Source organism: Anomaloglossus baeobatrachus, chromosome 11 (genome assembly GCF_048569485.1).
Source record: "Anomaloglossus baeobatrachus isolate aAnoBae1 chromosome 11, aAnoBae1.hap1, whole genome shotgun sequence".
Taxonomy (NCBI): Eukaryota; Metazoa; Chordata; class Amphibia; order Anura; family Aromobatidae; genus Anomaloglossus; species Anomaloglossus baeobatrachus.
Window position 1 is genome coordinate 46,215,659 of NC_134363.1, and position 19,696 is coordinate 46,235,354.

The window sequence follows — 19,696 nt, forward strand, 5'->3', positions numbered from 1 at the left end:
AGGAACAATTTTGCTTCAAAATGGCCAAAAGTTGCAATACCCCCCCAAAGGATCAATTTCGCCTCAAAATGTCAAAAAATTGCAATACCCCCCACAGGAACAATTTTGCCTCAAAATGCCGAAAAGTTGCAAACCCCCCCCAAAGGAACAATTTTGCTTCAAAATGGCGACAAGTTGCAATTCCCCCCCAAAGGAACAATTTCGCCTCAAAATGGCCAAAAATTGTAATACCCCCCCAAAGGAACAGTTTCGCTTCAAAATGCCGAAAAGTTACAATACCCCCCCAAAGGAACACTTTCACCTCAAAATGCCGAAAAGTTGCAATACCCCCCAAAGGAAAAATTTCGCTTCAAAATGCCGAAAAGTTGCAATACCCCCCCAAAGGAACAATTTCGCCTCAAAATGGCAAAAAATTGCAATACCCCCCTAAAGGAACAATTTCGCCTCAAGATGGAAAAAAAATTGCAATACCCCCCCCAAAGGAACAATTTCGCCTCAAAATGCCGAAAAGTTGCAATACCCCCCGAAAGGAACAATTTCACTTCAAAATGGCCAAAAGTTGCAATACCCCCCCAAGGAACAATTTCGCCTCAAAATGGCAAAAAATTCCAATACCCCCCCAAAGGAACAATTTCGCTTCAAAATGGCCAAAAGTTGCAATACCCCCCCCAAAGGAACAATTTCACCTCAAAATGCCGAAAAGTTGCAATACCCCCCGAAAGGAAAAATTTCGCTTCAAAATGGCCAAAAGATGCAATACCCCTCCAAAGCAACAATTTCGCCTCAAAATGGCAAAAAATTGCAATACCCTCCAAAGGAACAATTTTGTCTCAAAATGGCAAAAAATTGCAATACCCCCCCAAAGGAACAATTTCACCTCAAAATGACGAAAAGTTGCAATACCCCCCCAAAGGAACAATTTCGCTTCAAAATGGCCAATAGTTGCAATACCCCCCCAAAGGAACAATTTCGCCTCAAAATGGCAAAAAATTGCAATACCCCCCCAAAGGAATAATTTCGCCTCAAAATGGCCAAATATTGTAATACCCCCAAAGGAACAATTTCGCTTCAATATGGCCAAAAGTTGCAATACCCCCCCAAAGGAACAATTTCGCCTCAAAATTGCAAAAAATTGCAATACCCCCCCAAAGGAACAATTTCGCTTCAAAATGGCCAAAAGTTGCAATACCCCCCCAAAGGAACAATTTCGCCTCAAAATGGCAAAAAATTGCAATACCCCCCCAAAGGAACAATTTCGCTTCAAAATGGCCAAAAGTTGCAATACCCCCCCAAAGGAACAATTTCGCCTCAAAATGGCAAAAAATTGATATACCCCCCCAAAGGAACAATGTCGCTTCAAAATGGCCAAAAGTTGCAATACCCCCCCAAAGGAACAATTTCGCCTCAAAATGGAAAAAAAATTGCAATACCCCCCCAAAGGAACAATTTCGCCTCAAAATGCTGAAAAGTTTCAATACCCCCCGAAAGGAACAATTTCACTTCAAAATAACCAAAAGTTGCAATACCCCCCCAAAGGAACCATTTCACCTCAAAATGGCAAAAAATTGCAATACCCCCCCAAAGGAACAATGTCGCTTCAAAATGGCCAAAAGTTGCAATACCCCCCCAAAGGAACAATTTCGCCTCAAAATGGCAAAAAATTGCAATACCCCCCCAAAGGAACAATGTCGCTTCAAAATGGCCAAAAGTTGCAATACCCCCCCAAAGGAACAATTTCGCCTCAAAATGGAAAAAAAATTGCAATACCCCCCCAAAGGAACAATTTCGCCTCAAAATGCTGAAAAGTTTCAATACCCCCCGAAAGGAACAATTTCACTTCAAAATGGCCAAAAGTTGCAATACCACCCCAAAGGAACAATTTCACCTCAAAATGGCAAAAAATTGCAATACCCCCCCAAAGGTACAATTTCGCTTCAAAATGGCCAAAAGTTGCAATACCCCCCTAAAGGAACAATTTCGCCTCAAGATGGAAAAAAAATTGCAATGCCCCCCCCAAAGGAACAATTTCGCCTCAAAATGCCGAAAAGTTGCAATACCCCCCGAAAGGAACAATTTCACTTCAAAATGGCCAAAAGTTGCAATACCCCCCCAAAGAACAATTTCGCCTCAAAATGGAAAAAAAAATTCCAATACCCCCCCAAAGGAACAATTTCGCTTCAAAATGGCCAAAAGTTGCAATACCCCCCCCAAAGGAACAATTTCACCTCAAAATGCCGAAAAGTTGCAATACCCCCCGAAAGGAAAAATTTCGCTTCAAAATAGCCAAAAGATGCAATACCCCTCCAAAGCAACAATTTCGCCTCAAAATGGCAAAAAATTGCAATACCCCCCCAAAGGAATAATTTCGCCTCAAAATGGCCAAAAATTGTAATACCCCCAAAGGAACAATTTCGCTTCAATATGGCCAAAAGTTGCAATACCCCCCCAAAGGAACAATTTCGCCTCAAAATGGCAAAAAATTGCAATACCCCCCCAAAGGAACAATTTCGCTTCAAAATGTCCAAAAGTTGCAATACCCCCCCAAAGGAACAATTTCGCCTCAAAATGGCAAAAAATTGCAATACCCCCCCAAAGGAACAATTTCGCTTCAAAATGGCCAAAAGTTGCAATACCCCCCCAAAGGAACAATTTCGCCTCAAAATGGCAAAAAATTGCAATACCCCCCCAAAGGAACAATGTCGCTTCAAAATGGCGAAAAGTTGCAATACCCCCCTAAAGGAACAATTTCGCCTCAAGATGGAAAAAAAATTGCAATGCCCTCCCCAAAGGAACAATTTCGCCTCAAAATGCCGAAAAGTTGCAATACCCCCCGAAAGGAACAATTTCACTTCAAAATGGCCAAAAGTTGCAATACCCCCCCAAAGAACAATTTCGCCGCAAAATGGCAAAAAATTCCAATACCCCCCCAAAGGAACAATTTGGCTTCAAAATGGCCAAAAGTTGCAATACCCCCCCAAAGGAACAATTTCACCTCAAAATGCCGAAAAGTTGCAATACCCCCCGAAAGGAAAAATTTCGCTTCAAAATGGCCAAAAGATGCAATACCCCTCCAAAGCAACAATTTCGCCTCAAAATGGCAAAAAATTGCAATACCCCCCCAAAGGAACAATTTCGCCTCAAAATGGCCAAAAATTGTAATACCCCCCCAAAGGAACAATTTCGCTTCAATATGGCCAAAAGTTGCAATACCCCCCCAAAGAAACAATTTCGCCTCAAAATGGCAAAAAATTGCAATACCCCCCAAAGGAACAATTTCGCCTCAAAATGCCGAAAAGTTGCAATACCCCCCGAAAGGAACAATTTCGGTTCAAAATGGCCAAAAGATGCAATACCCCCTCAAAGCAACAATTTCGCCTCAAAATGCCGAAAAGTTGCAATACCCCCCCAAAGGAACAATTTCGCTTCAAAATGGCAAAAAATTGCAATACCCCCCAAAGGAACAATTTCACCTCAAAATGCCGAAAAGTTGCAATACCCCCCCAAAGGAACAATTTTGTCTCAAAATGGCAAAAAATTGCAATACCCCCCAAAGGAACAATTTCACCTCAAAATGCCGAAAAGTTGCAATACCCCCCCAAAGGAACAATTTCGCTTCAATATGGCCAAAAGTTGCAATACCCCCCCAAAGAAACAATTTCGCCTCAAAATAGCAAAAAATTGCAATACCCCCCCAAAGGAACAATTTCGCCTCAAAATGCTGAAAAGTTGCAATACCCCCCCAAAGGAACAATTTCGCCTCAAAATGGCAAGAAATTGCAATACCCCCCCAAAGGAACAATTTCGCCTCAAAATGCCGAAAAGTTGCAATACCCCCCGAAAGGAACAATTTCGCTTCAAAATGGCCAATAGTTGCAATACCCCCCCAAAGGAACAATTTTGCCTCAAAATGGCAAAAAATTGCAATACCCCCTCAAAGGAACAATTTCACCTCAAAATGCCGAAAAGTTGCAATACCCCCCGAAAGAAACAATTTCGCTTCAAAATGGCCAAAAGATCCAGTACCCCTCAAAGCAACAATTTCGCCTCAAAATGGCAAAAAATTGTAATACCCCCCCAAAGGAACAATTTCGCTTCAATATGGCCAAAAGTTGCAATACCCCCCCAAAGGAACAATTTCGCCTCAAAATGGCAAAAAATTGCAATACCATCCCAAAGGAACAATTTCGCCTCAAAATGCTGAAAAGTTGCAATACCCCCCGAAAGGAACAATTTCACTTCAAAATGCCGAAAAGTTGCAATACCCCCCCAAAGGAACAATTTCACCTCAAAATGGCAAGAAATTGCATTACCCCCCAAGGAATAATTTCACCTCAAAATGCCGAAAAGTTGAAATACCCCCCCCAAAGGAACAATTTCGCTTCAAAATGGCCAAAACTTGCAATACCCCCCCAAAGGAACAATTTCGCCTCAAAATGGAAAAAAAATTGCAATACCCCCCCAAAGGAACAATTTCGCCTCAAAATGCTGAAAAGTTTCAATACCCCCCGAAAGGAACAATTTCACTTCAAAATGGCCAAAAGTTGCAATACCCCCCCAAAGGAACAATTTCGCTTCAAAATGGCAAAAAATTGCAATACCCCCCCAAAGGAACAATTTCGCTTCAAAATGGCCAATAGTTGCAATACCCCCCCAAAGGAACAATTTTGTCTCAAAATGGCAAAAAATTGCAGTACCCCCCCAAAGGAACAATTTCACCTCAAAATGCCGAAAAGTTGCAATACCCCCCAAAGGAACAATTTCGCTTCAATATGGCCAAAAGTTGCAATACCCCCCCAAAGAAACAATTTCGCCTCAAAATGGCAAAAAATTGCAATACCCCCCCAAAGGAACAATTTCGCCTCAAAATGCTGAAAAGTTGCAATACCCCCCCAAAGGAACAATTTCGCCTCAAAATGGCAAGAAATTGCAATACCCCCCCAAAGGAACAATTTCGCCTCAAAATGCCGAAAAGTTGCAATACCCCCCGAAAGGAACAATTTCGCTTCAAAATGGCCAATAGTTGCAATACCCCCCAAAGGAACAATTTTGCCTCAAAATGGCAAAAAATTGCAATACCCCCCCAAAAGAACAATTTCACCTCAAAATGCCGAAAAGTTGCAATACCCCCCGAAAGAAACAATTTCGCTTCAAAATGGCCAAAAGATCCAGTACCCCCTCAAAGCAACAATTTCGCCTCAAAATGGCAAAAAATTGCAATACCCCCCCAAAGGAACAATTTCGCCTCAAAATGGCCAAAAATTGTAATACCCCCCCAAAGGAACAATTTCGCTTCAATATGGCCAAAAGTTGCAATACCCCCCAAAGGAACAATTTCGCCTCAAAATGGCAAAAAATTGCAATACCATCCCAAAGGAACAATTTCGCCTCAAAATGCTGAAAAATTGCAATACCCCCCGAAAGGAACAATTTCACTTCAAAATGCCGAAAAGTTGCAATACCCCCCCAAAGGTACAATTTCGCTTCAAAATGGCCAAAAGTTGCAATGCCCCCCTAAAGGAACAATTTCGCCTCAAGATGGAAAAAAATTGCAATACCCCCCCCAAAAGAACAATTTGGCCTCAAAATGGCAAAAAATTGCAATACCCCCCGAAAGGAACAATTTCGCTTCAAAATGGCCAAAAGATGCAATACCCCCCCAAAGCAACAATTTCGCCTCAAAATGGCAAAAAATTGCAATACCCCCCAAAGGAACAATTTCTCTTCAAAATGCCGAAAAGTTGCAATACCCCCCCAAAGGAACAATTTCGCTTCAAAATGGCCAAAAGTTGCAATACCCCCCAAAGGAACAATTTCGCCTCAAAATGCCGAAAAGTTGCAATACCCCCGAAAGGAACAATTTCGCTTCAAAATGGCCAAAAGTTGCAATACCCCCCCAAAGGAACAATTTCACCTCAAAATGGCAAGAAATTGCATTACCCCCCAAAAGGAACAATTTCACCTCAAAATGCCGAAAAGTTGAAATACCCCCCCAAAGGAACAATTTCGCTTCAAAATGGCCAAAACTTGCAATACCCCCCCAAAGGAACAATTTCGCCTCAAAATCCTGAAAAGTTTCAATACCCCCCGAAAGGAACAATTTCACTTCAAAATGGCCAAAAGTTGCAATACCCCCCCAAAGGAACAATTTTGCCTCAAAATGCCGAAAAGTTGCAAACCCCCCCAAAGGAACAATTTTGCTTCAAAATGGCGACAAGTTGCAATTCCCCCCCAAAGGAACAATTTCGCCTCAAAATGGCCAAAAATTGTAATACCCCCCCAAAGGAACAGTTTCGCTTCAAAATGCCGAAAAGTTACAATACCCCCCCAAAGGAACACTTTCGCCTCAAAATGCCGAAAAGTTGCAATACCCCCCAAAGGAAAAATTTCGCTTCAAAATGCCGAAAAGTTGCAATACCCCCCCAAAGGAACAATTTCGCCTCAAAATGGCAAAAAATTGCAATACCCCCCCAAAGGAACAATTTCACCTCAAAATGCCGAAAAGTTGCAATACCCCCCGAAAAGAACAATTTCGCTTCAAAATGGCCAAAAGTTGCAATACCCTTCCAAAGGAACAATTTCGCCTCAAAATGGAAAAAAAATTGCAATACCCCCCAAAGGAACAATTTCGCCTCAAAATGCCGAAAAGTTTCAATACCCCCTGAAAGGAACAATTTCGCTTCAAAATGGCCAAAAGTTGCAATACCCCCCCAAAGGAACAATTTCGCCTCAAAATGGCAAAAAATTGCAATATTCCCCCAAAGGAACAATTTCGCTTTAAAATGGCCAAAAGTTGCAATACCCCCCCCAAAGGAACAATTTTGCCTCAAAATGGCAAAAAATTGCAATATCCCCCAAAGGAACAATTTCGCTTCAAAATGCTGAAAAGTTGCCATACCCCCCAAAGGAACAATTTCGCCTCAAAATGGCAAAAAATTGCAATATCCCCCCAAAGGAACAATTTCGCTTCAAAATGCCGAAAAGTTGCAATACCCCCCCAAAGGTACAATTTCGCTTCAAAATGGCCAAAAGTTGCAATACCCCCCCAAAGGAACAATTTCGCCTCAAAATGGCAAAAAATTGCAATATCCCCCAAAGGAAATATTTCGCCTCAAAATGCCGAAAAGTTGCAATACCCCCCGAAAGGAACAATTTCGCTTCAAAATGGCCAAAAGTTGCAATACCCCCCCAAAGGAACAATTTCACCTCAAAATGGCAAAAAATTGCACAACCCCCGAAAGGAACAATTTCGCTTCAAAATGCCGAAAAGTTGCAATACCCCCCAAAAGGTACAATTTCGCTTCAAAATGGCCAAAAGTTGCAATACCCCCCCAAAGGAACAATTTCGCCTCAAAATAGAAAAAAATTGCAATACCCCCCCAAAGGAACAATTTCACCTCAAAATGCCGAAAAGTTGAAATACCCCCCCAAAGGAACAATTTCGCTTCAAAATGGCCAAAACTTGCAATACCCCCCCAAAGGAACAATTTCGCCTCAAAATCCTGAAAAGTTTCAATACCCCCGAAAGGAACAATTTCGCTTCAAAATGGCCAAAAGTTGCAATACCCCCCCAAAGGAACAATTTCACCTCAAAATGGCAAGAAATTGCATTACCCCCCCAAAGGAACAATTTCACCTCAAAATGCCGAAAAGTTGAAATACCCCCCCAAAGGAACAATTTCGCTTCAAAATGGCCAAAACTTGCAATACCCCCCCAAAGGAACAATTTCGCCTCAAAATCCTGAAAAGTTTCAATACCCCCCGAAAGGAACAATTTCACTTCAAAATGGCCAAAAGTTGCAATACCCCCCCAAAGGAACAATTTCGCCTCAAAATGGCAAAAAATTGCAATACCCCCCCAAAGGAACAATTTCGCTTCAAAATGGCCAAAAGTTGCAATACCCCCCCAAAGGATCAATTTCGCCTCAAAATGTCAAAAAATTGCAATACCCCCCACAGGAACAATTTTGCCTCAAAATGCCGAAAAGTTGCAAACCCCCCCAAAGGAACAATTTTGCTTCAAAATGGCGACAAGTTGCAATTCCCCCCCAAAGGAACAATTTCGCCTCAAAATGGCCAAAAATTGTAATACCCCCCAAAGGAACAGTTTCGCTTCAAAATGCCGAAAAGTTACAATACCCCCCCAAAGGAACACTTTCGCCTCAAAATGCCGAAAAGTTGCAATACCCCCCAAAGGAAAAATTTCGCTTCAAAATGCCGAAAAGTTGCAATACCCCCCCAAAGGAACAATTTCGCCTCAAAATGGCAAAAAATTGCAATACCCCCCAAAGGAACAATTTCACCTCAAAATGCCGAAAAGTTGCAATACCCCCCGAAAAGAACAATTTCGCTTCAAAATGGCCAAAAGTTGCAATACCCTTCCAAAGGAACAATTTCGCCTCAAAATGGAAAAAAAATTGCAATACCCCCAAAGGAACAATTTCGCCTCAAAATGCCGAAAAGTTTCAATACCCCCTGAAAGGAACAATTTCGCTTCAAAATGGCCAAAAGTTGCAATACCCCCCCAAAGGAACAATTTCGCCTCAAAATGGCAAAAAATTGCAATATTCCCCCAAAGGAACAATTTCGCTTTAAAATGGCCAAAAGTTGCAATACCCCCCCAAAGGAACAATTTTGCCTCAAAATGGCAAAAAATTGCAATATCCCCCAAAGGAACAATTTCGCTTCAAAATGCTGAAAAGTTGCCATACCCCCCAAAGGAACAATTTCGCCTCAAAATGGCAAAAAATTGCAATATCCCCCCAAAGTAACAATTTCGCTTCAAAATGCCGAAAAGTTGCAATACCCCCCCAAAGGTACAATTTCGCTTCAAAATGGCCAAAAGTTGCAATACCCCCCCAAAGGAACAATTTCGCCTCAAAATGGCAAAAAATTGCAATATCCCCCAAAGGAAATATTTCGCCTCAAAATGCCGAAAAGTTGCAATACCCCCCGAAAGGAACAATTTCGCTTCAAAATGGCCAAAAGTTGCAATACCCCCCCAAAGGAACAATTTCGCCTCAAAATGGCAAAAAATTGCACAACCCCCGAAAGGAACAATTTCGCTTCAAAATGCCGAAAAGTTGCAATACCCCCCAAAAGGTACAATTTCGCTTCAAAATGGCCAAAAGTTGCAATACCCCCCCAAAGGAACAATTTCGCCTCAAAATAGAAAAAAATTGCAATACCCCCCCAAAGGAACAATTTCGCCTCAAAATGGCAAAAAATTGCAATACCCCCCCAAAGGAACAATTTTGCCTCAAAATGCCGAAAAGTTGCAATACCCCCCGAAAGGAACAATTTCGCTTTAAAATGGCCAAAAGTTGCAATACCCCCCAAAACGAACAATTTCGCCTCAAAATGGAAAAAAATTGCAATACCCGCCCAAAGGAACAATTTCGCTACAAAATGCCGAAAAGTTGCAATACCCCCCCCAAAGGAACAATTTCGCTTCAAAATGGCCAAAAGTTGCAATACCCCCCAAAGGAACACTTTCGCCTCAAAATGCCGAAAAGTTGCAATACCCCCCAAAGGAAAAATTTCGCTTCAAAATGCCGAAAAGTTGCAATACCCCCCCAAAGGAACAATTTCGCCTCAAAATGGCAAAAAATTGCAATACCCCCCCAAAGGAACAATTTCACCTCAAAATGCCGAAAAGTTGCAATACCCCCCGAAAAGAACAATTTCGCTTCAAAATGGCCAAAAGTTGCAATACCCTTCCAAAGGAACAATTTCGCCTCAAAATGGAAAAAAAATTGCAATACCCCCCAAAGGAACAATTTCGCCTCAAAATGCCGAAAAGTTTCAATACCCCCTGAAAGGAACAATTTCGCTTCAAAATGGCCAAAAGTTGCAATACCCCCCCAAAGGAACAATTTCGCCTCAAAATGGCAAAAAATTGCAATATTCCCCCAAAGGAACAATTTCGCTTTAAAATGGCCAAAAGTTGCAATACCCCCCCCAAAGGAACAATTTTGCCTCAAAATGGCAAAAAATTGCAATATCCCCCAAAGGAACAATTTCGCTTCAAAATGCTGAAAAGTTGCCATACCCCCCAAAGGAACAATTTCGCCTCAAAATGGCAAAAAATTGCAATATCCCCCCAAAGGAACAATTTCGCTTCAAAATGCCGAAAAGTTGCAATACCCCCCCAAAGGTACAATTTCGCTTCAAAATGGCCAAAAGTTGCAATACCCCCCCAAAGGAACAATTTCGCCTCAAAATGGCAAAAAATTGCAATATCCCCCAAAGGAAATATTTCGCCTCAAAATGCCGAAAAGTTGCAATACCCCCCGAAAGGAACAATTTCGCTTCAAAATGGCCAAAAGTTGCAATACCCCCCCAAAGGAACAATTTCACCTCAAAATGGCAAAAAATTGCACAACCCCCGAAAGGAACAATTTCGCTTCAAAATGCCGAAAAGTTGCAATACCCCCCAAAAGGTACAATTTCGCTTCAAAATGGCCAAAAGTTGCAATACCCCCCCAAAGGAACAATTTCGCCTCAAAATAGAAAAAAATTGCAATACCCCCCCAAAGGAACAATTTCACCTCAAAATGCCGAAAAGTTGAAATACCCCCCCAAAGGAACAATTTCGCTTCAAAATGGCCAAAACTTGCAATACCCCCCCAAAGGAACAATTTCGCCTCAAAATCCTGAAAAGTTTCAATACCCCCGAAAGGAACAATTTCGCTTCAAAATGGCCAAAAGTTGCAATACCCCCCCAAAGGAACAATTTCACCTCAAAATGGCAAGAAATTGCATTACCCCCCCAAAGGAACAATTTCACCTCAAAATGCCGAAAAGTTGAAATACCCCCCCAAAGGAACAATTTCGCTTCAAAATGGCCAAAACTTGCAATACCCCCCCAAAGGAACAATTTCGCCTCAAAATCCTGAAAAGTTTCAATACCCCCCGAAAGGAACAATTTCACTTCAAAATGGCCAAAAGTTGCAATACCCCCCCAAAGGAACAATTTCGCCTCAAAATGGCAAAAAATTGCAATACCCCCCCAAAGGAACAATTTCGCTTCAAAATGGCCAAAAGTTGCAATACCCCCCCAAAGGATCAATTTCGCCTCAAAATGTCAAAAAATTGCAATACCCCCCACAGGAACAATTTTGCCTCAAAATGCCGAAAAGTTGCAAACCCCCCCAAAGGAACAATTTTGCTTCAAAATGGCGACAAGTTGCAATTCCCCCCCAAAGGAACAATTTCGCCTCAAAATGGCCAAAAATTGTAATACCCCCCCAAAGGAACAGTTTCGCTTCAAAATGCCGAAAAGTTACAATACCCCCCCAAAGGAACACTTTCGCCTCAAAATGCCGAAAAGTTGCAATACCCCCCAAAGGAAAAATTTCGCTTCAAAATGCCGAAAAGTTGCAATACCCCCCCAAAGGAACAATTTCGCCTCAAAATGGCAAAAAATTGCAATACCCCCCAAAGGAACAATTTCACCTCAAAATGCCGAAAAGTTGCAATACCCCCCGAAAAGAACAATTTCGCTTCAAAATGGCCAAAAGTTGCAATACCCTTCCAAAGGAACAATTTCGCCTCAAAATGGAAAAAAAATTGCAATACCCCCAAAGGAACAATTTCGCCTCAAAATGCCGAAAAGTTTCAATACCCCCTGAAAGGAACAATTTCGCTTCAAAATGGCCAAAAGTTGCAATACCCCCCCAAAGGAACAATTTCGCCTCAAAATGGCAAAAAATTGCAATATTCCCCCAAAGGAACAATTTCGCTTTAAAATGGCCAAAAGTTGCAATACCCCCCCAAAGGAACAATTTTGCCTCAAAATGGCAAAAAATTGCAATATCCCCCAAAGGAACAATTTCGCTTCAAAATGCTGAAAAGTTGCCATACCCCCCAAAGGAACAATTTCGCCTCAAAATGGCAAAAAATTGCAATATCCCCCCAAAGTAACAATTTCGCTTCAAAATGCCGAAAAGTTGCAATACCCCCCCAAAGGTACAATTTCGCTTCAAAATGGCCAAAAGTTGCAATACCCCCCCAAAGGAACAATTTCGCCTCAAAATGGCAAAAAATTGCAATATCCCCCAAAGGAAATATTTCGCCTCAAAATGCCGAAAAGTTGCAATACCCCCCGAAAGGAACAATTTCGCTTCAAAATGGCCAAAAGTTGCAATACCCCCCCAAAGGAACAATTTCGCCTCAAAATGGCAAAAAATTGCACAACCCCCGAAAGGAACAATTTCGCTTCAAAATGCCGAAAAGTTGCAATACCCCCCAAAAGGTACAATTTCGCTTCAAAATGGCCAAAAGTTGCAATACCCCCCCAAAGGAACAATTTCGCCTCAAAATAGAAAAAAATTGCAATACCCCCCCAAAGGAACAATTTCGCCTCAAAATGGCAAAAAATTGCAATACCCCCCCAAAGGAACAATTTTGCCTCAAAATGCCGAAAAGTTGCAATACCCCCCGAAAGGAACAATTTCGCTTTAAAATGGCCAAAAGTTGCAATACCCCCCAAAACGAACAATTTCGCCTCAAAATGGAAAAAAATTGCAATACCCGCCCAAAGGAACAATTTCGCTACAAAATGCCGAAAAGTTGCAATACCCCCCCCAAAGGAACAATTTCGCTTCAAAATGGCCAAAAGTTGCAATACCCCCCAAAGGAACAATTTCGCCTCAAAATGGAAAAAAAATTGCAATACCCCCCCAAAGGAACAATTTCGCCTCAAAATGCCGAAATGTTTCAGTACCCCCCCGAAAGGAAGAATTTCGTTTCAAAATGGTCAAAAGTTGCAATACCCCCCCAAAGGAACAATTTCGCCTCAAAATGCCGAAAAGTTGCAATACCCCCCCAAAGGAACAATTTTGCTTCAAAATGGCCAAAAGTTGCAATATCCCCCCAAAGGAACAATTTCGCCTCAAAATGGAAAAAAAATTGCAATACCCCCCAAAGGAACAATTTCGCCTCAAAATGCCGAAAAGTTGCAATACCCACCGAAAGGAACAATTTCGCTTCAAAATGGCCAAAAGTTGCAATACCCCCCCAAAGGAACAATTTCGCCCCAACATGCCGAAAAGTTGCAATACCCCCCGAAAGGAACAATTTCGCTTCAAAATGGCCAAAAGTTGCAATACCCTCCCAAAGTAACAATTTCGCCTCAAAATGGAAAAAAAATTGCAATACCCCCCCAAAGGAACAATTTCGCCTCAAAATGCCGAAAAGTTTCAATACCCCCCGAAAGGAACAATTTCGCTTCAAAATGGCCAAAAGTTGCAATACCCCCCAAAGGAACAATTTCGCCTCAAAATGGCAAGAAATTGCAATACCCCCCAAAGGAACAATTTCGCCTCAAAATGCCGAAAAGTTGCAATACCCCCCGAAAGGAACAATTTCGCTTCAAAATGGCCAATAGTTGCCATACCCCCCCAAAGGAACAATTTTGCCTCAAAATGGCCAAAAGATCCAGTACCCCCTCAAAGCAACAATTTCGCCTCAAAATGGCAAAAAATTGTAATACCCCCCCAAAGGAACAATTTCGCTTCAATATGCTCAAAAGTTGCAATACCCCCCCAAAGGAACAATTTCGCCTCAAAATGTCAAAAAATTGCAATACCATCCCAAAGGAACAATTTCGCCTCAAAATGCTGAAAAGTTGCAATACCCCCCGAAAGGAACAATTTCACTTCAAAATGCCGAAAAGTTGCAATACCCCCCCAAAGGTACAATTTCGCTTCAAAATGGCCAAAAGTTGCAATGCCCCCCTAAAGGAACAATTTCGCCTCAAGATGGAAAAAAATTGCAATACCCCCCCAAAAGAACAATTTGGCCTCAAAATGGCAAAAAATTGCAATACCCCCCAAAAGGAACAATTTCGCTTCAAAATGGCCAAAAGATGCAATACCCCCCCAAAGCAACAATTTCGCCTCAAAATGGCAAAAAATTGCAATACCCCCCAAAGGAACAATTTCTCTTCAAAATGCCGAAAAGTTGCAATACCCCCCAAAGGAACAATTTCGCTTCAAAATGGCCAAAAGTTGCAATACCCCCCAAAGGAACAATTTCGCCTCAAAATGTCGAAAAGTTGCAATACCCCCCGAAAGGAACAATTTCGCTTCAAAATGGCCAAAAGTTGCAATACCCCCCCAAAGGAACAATTTCACCTCAAAATGGCAAGAAATTGCATTACCCCCCCAAAGGAATAATTTCACCTCAAAATGCCGAAAAGTTGAAATACCCCCCCCAAAGGAACAATTTCGCTTCAAAATGGCCAAAACTTGCAATACCCCCCCAAAGGAACAATTTCGCCTCAAAATGGAAAAAAAATTGCAATACCCCCCCAAAGGAACAATTTCGCCTCAAAATGCTGAAAAGTTTCAATACCCCCCGAAAGGAACAATTTCACTTCAAAATGGCCAAAAGTTGCAATACCCCCCCAAAGGAACAATTTCGCTTCAAAATAGCCAAAAGTTGCAATACCCCCCCAAAGGAACAATTTTGTCTCAAAATGGCAAAAAATTGCAATACCCCCCCAAAGGAACAATTTCACCTCAAAATGCCGAAAAGTTGCAATACCCCCCCAAAGGAACAATTTCGCTTCAATATGGCCAAAAGTTGCAATACCCCCCCAAAGAAACAATTTCGCCTCAAAATGGCAAAAAATTGCAATACCCCCCCAAAGGAACAATTTCGCCTCAAAATGGCAAGAAATTGCAATACCCCCCCAAAGGAACAATTTCGCCTCAAAATGCCGAAAAGTTGCAATACCCCCCGAAAGGAACAATTTCGCTTCAAAATGGCCAATAGTTGCAATACCCCCCAAAGGAACAATTTTGCCTCAAAATGGCAAAAAATTGCAATACCCCCCCAAAAGAACAATTTCACCTCAAAATGCCGAAAAGTTGCAATACCCCCCGAAAGAAACAATTTCGCTTCAAAATGGCCAAAAGATCCAGTACCCCCTCAATGCAACAATTTCGCCTCAAAATGGCAAAAAATTGCAATACCCCCCCAAAGGAACAATTTCGCCTCAAAATGGCCAAAAATTGTAATACCCCCCCAAAGGAACAATTTCGCTTCAATATGGCCAAAAGTTGCAATACCCCCCAAAGGAACAATTTCGCCTCAAAATGGCAAAAAATTGCAATACCATCCCAAAGGAACAATTTCGCCTCAAAATGCTGAAAAATTGCAATACCCCCCGAAAGGAACAATTTCACTTCAAAATGCCGAAAAGTTGCAATACCCCCCCAAAGGTACAATTTCGCTTCAAAATGGCCAAAAGTTGCAATGCCCCCCTAAAGGAACAATTTCGCCTCAAGATGGAAAAAAATTGCAATACCCCCCCCCCAAAAGAACAATTTGGCCTCAAAATGGCAAAAAATTGCAATACCCCCCGAAAGGAACAATTTCGCTTCAAAATGGCCAAAAGATGCAATACCCCCCCAAAGCAACAATTTCGCCTCAAAATGGCAAAAAATTGAAATACCCCCCAAAGGAACAATTTCTCTTCAAAATGCCGAAAAGTTGCAATACCCCCCCCAAAGGAACAATTTCGCTTCAAAATGGCCAAAAGTTGCAATACCCCCCAAAGGAACAATTTCGCCTCAAAATGCCGAAAAGTTGCAATACCCCCGAAAGGAACAATTTCGCTTCAAAATGGCCAAAAGTTGCAATACCCCCCCAAAGGAACAATTTCACCTCAAAATGGCAAGAAATTGCATTACCCCCCCAAAGGAACAATTTCACCTCAAAATGCCGAAAAGTTGAAATACCCCCCCAAAGGAACAATTTCGCTTCAAAATGGCCAAAACTTGCAATACCCCCCCAAAGGAACAATTTCGCCTCAAAATGCTGAAAAGTTTCAATACCCCCCGAAAGGAACAATTTCACTTCAAAATGGCCAAAAGTTGCAATACCCCCCCAAAGGAACAATTTCGCCTCAAAATGGCAAAAAATTGCAATACCCCCCCAAAGGAACAATTTCGCTTCAAAATGGCCAAAAGTTGCAATACCCCCCCAAAGGATCAATTTCGCCTCAAAATGTTAAAAAATTGCAATACCCCCCACAGGAACAATTTTGCCTCAAAATGCCGAAAAGTTGCAAACCCCCCCCAAAGGTACAATTTCGCTTCAAAATGGCCAAAAGTTGCAATACCCCCCCAAAGGAACAATTTCGCCTCAAAATGGCAAAAAATTGCAATATCCCCCAAAGGAAATATTTCGCCTCAAAATGCCGAAAAGTTGCAATACCCCCCGAAAGGAACAATTTCGCTTCAAATGGCCAAAAGTTGCAATACCCCCCCAAAGGAACAATTTCGCCTCAAAATGGCAAAAAATTGCACAACCCCCCAAAGGAACAATTTCGCTTCAAAATGCCGAAAAGTTGCAATACCCTCCAAAAGGTACAATTTCGCTTTAAAATGGCCAAAAGTTGCAATACCCCCCCAAAGGAACAATTTCGCCTCAAAATGGAAAAAAATTGCAATACCCCCCCAAAGGAACAATTTCGCCTCAAAATGGAAAAAAATTGCAATACCCCCCCAAAGGAACAATTTTGCCTCAAAATGCAGAAAAGTTGCAATACCCCCCGAAAGGAACAATTTCGCTTTAAAATGGCCAAAAGTTGCAATACCCCCCAAAACGAACAATTTCGCCTCAAAATGGAAAAAAATTGCAATACCCGCCCAAAGGAACAATTTCGCTACAAAATGCCGAAAAGTTGCAATACCCCCCCAAAGGAACAATTTCGCTTCAAAATGGCCAAAAGTTGCAATACCCCCCAAAGGAACAATTTCGCCTCAAAATGGAAAAAAAATTGCAATACCCCCCCAAAGGAACAATTTCGCCTCAAAATGCCGAAATGTTTCCGTACCCCCCGAAAGGAAAAATTTCGTTTCAAAATGGTCAAAAGTTGCAATACCCCCCCAAAGGAACAATTTCGCCTCAAAATGCCGAAAAGTTGCAATACCCCCCCAAAGGAACAATTTCGCTTCAAAATGGCCAAAAGTTGCAATATCCCCCCAAAGGAACAATTTCGCCTCAAAATGGAAAAAAAATTGCAATACCCCCCCAAAGGAACAATTTCGCCTCAAAATGCCGAAAAGTTGCAATACCCACCGAAAGGAACAATTTCGCTTCAAAATGGCCAAAAGTTGCAATACCCCCCCAAAGGAACAATTTCGCCCCAACATGCCGAAAAGTTGCAATACCCCCCGAAAGGAACAATTTCGCTTCAAAATGGCCAAAAGTTGCAATACCCTCCCAAAGTAACAATTTCGCCTCAAAATGGAAAAAAAATTGCAATACCCCCCCAAAGGAACAATTTCGCCTCAAAATGCCGAAAAGTTTCAATACCCCCCGAAAGGAACAATTTCGCTTCAAAATGGCCAAAAGTTGCAATACCCCCCCAAAGGAACAATTTCGCCTCAAAATGGCAAGAAATTGCAATACCCCCCCAAAGGAACAATTTCGCCTCAAAATGCCGAAAAGTTGCAATACCCCCCGAAAGGAACAATTTCGCTTCAAAATGGCCAATAGTTGCAATACCCCCCCAAAGGAACAATTTCGCCTCAAAATGGCAAGAAATTGCAATACCCCCCCAAAGGAACAATTTCACCTCAAAATGCCGAAAAGTTGCAATACCCCCCGAAAGAAACAATTTCGCTTCAAAATGGCCAAAAGATCCAGTACCCCCTCAAAGCAACAATTTCGCCTCAAAATGGCAAAAAATTGTAATACCCCCCAAAGGAACAATTTCGCTTCAATATGGCCAAAAGTTGCAATACCCCCCCAAAGGAACAGTTTCGCCTCAAAATGTCAAAAAATTGCAATACCATCCCAAAGGAACAATTTCGCCTCAAAATGCTGAAAAGTTGCAATACCCCCCGAAAGGAACAATTTCACTTCAAAATGCCGAAAAGTTGCAATACCCCCCCAAAGGTACAATTTCGCTTCAAAATGGCCAAAAGTTGCAATGCCCCCCTAAAGGAACAATTTCGCCTCAAGATGGAAAAAAATTGCAATACCCCCCCAAAAGAACAATTTCTCTTCAAAATGCCGAAAAGTTGCAATACCCCCCAAAGGAACAATTTCGCTTCAAAATGGCTAAAAGTTGCAATACCCCCCAAAGGAACAATTTCGCCTCAAAATGTCGAAAAGTTGCAATACCCCCCGAAAGGAACAATTTCGCTTCAAAATGGCCAAAAGTTGCAATACCCCCCCAAAGGAATAATTTCACCTCAAAATGCCGAAAAGTTGAAATACCCCCCCCAAAGGAACAATTTCGCTTCAAAATGGCCAAAACTTGCAATACCCCCCCAAAGGAACAATTTCGCCTCAAAATGGAAAAAAAATTGCAATACCCCCCAAAGGAACAATTTCGCCTCAAAATGCTGAAAAGTTTCAATACCCCCCGAAAAGAACAATTTCACTTCAAAATGGCCAAAAGTTGCAATACCCCCCCAAAGGAACAATTTTGCTTCAAAATGGCAAAAAATTGCAATACCCCCCCAAAGGAACAATTTCGCTTCAAAATGGCCAATAGTTGCAATACCCCCCCAAAGGAACAATTTTGTCTCAAAATGGCAAAAAATTGCAATGCCCCCCCAAAGGAACAATTTCACCTCAAAATGCCGAAAAGTTGCAATACCCCCCCAAAGGAACAATTTCGCTTCAATATGGCCAAAAGTTGCAATACCCCCCCAAAGAAACAATTTCGCCTCAAAATGGCAAAAAATTGCAATACCCCCCCAAAGGAACAATTTCGCCTCAAAATGCTGAAAAGTTGCAATACCCCCCCAAAGGAACAATTTCGCCTCAAAATGGCAAGAAATTGCAATACCCCCCCAAAGGAACAATTTCGCCTCAAAATGCCGAAAAGTTGCAATACCCCCCGAAAGGAACAATTTCGCTTCAAAATGGCAAATAGTTGCAATACCCCCCAAAGGAACAATTTTGCCTCAAAATGGCAAAAAATTGCAATACCCCCCCAAAAGAACAATTTCACCTCAAAATGCCGAAAAGTTGCAATACCCCCCGAAAGAAACAATTTCGCTTCAAAATGGCCAAAAGATCCAGTACCCCCTCAAAGCAACAATTTCGCCTCAAAATGGCAAAAAATTGCAATACCCCCCCAAAGGAACAATTTCGCCTCAAAATGGCCAAAAATTGTAATACCCCCAAAGGAACAATTTTGCTTCAATATGGCCAAAAGTTGCAATACCCCCCAAAGGAACAATTTCGCCTCAAAATGGCAAAAAATTGCAATACCATCCCAAAGGAACAATTTCGCCTCAAAATGCTGAAAAATTGCAATACCCCCCGAAAGGAACAATTTCACTTCAAAATGCCAAAAAGTTGCAATACCCCCCAAAGGTACAATTTCGCTTCAAAATGGCCAAAAGTTGCAATGCCCCCCTAAAGGAACAATTTCGCCTCAAGATGGAAAAAAATTGCAATACCCCCCCCCAAAAGAACAATTTGGCCTCAAAATGGCAAAAAATTGCAATACCCCCCGAAAGGAACAATTTCGCTTCAAAATGGCCAAAAGATGCAATACCCCCCCAAAGCAACAATTTCGCCTCAAAATGGCAAAAAATTGCAATACCCCCCAAAGGAACAATTTCTCTTCAAAATGCCGAAAAGTTGCAATACCCCCCCAAAGGAACAATTTCGCTTCAAAATGGCCAAAAGTTGCAATACCCCCCAAAGGAACATTTTCGCC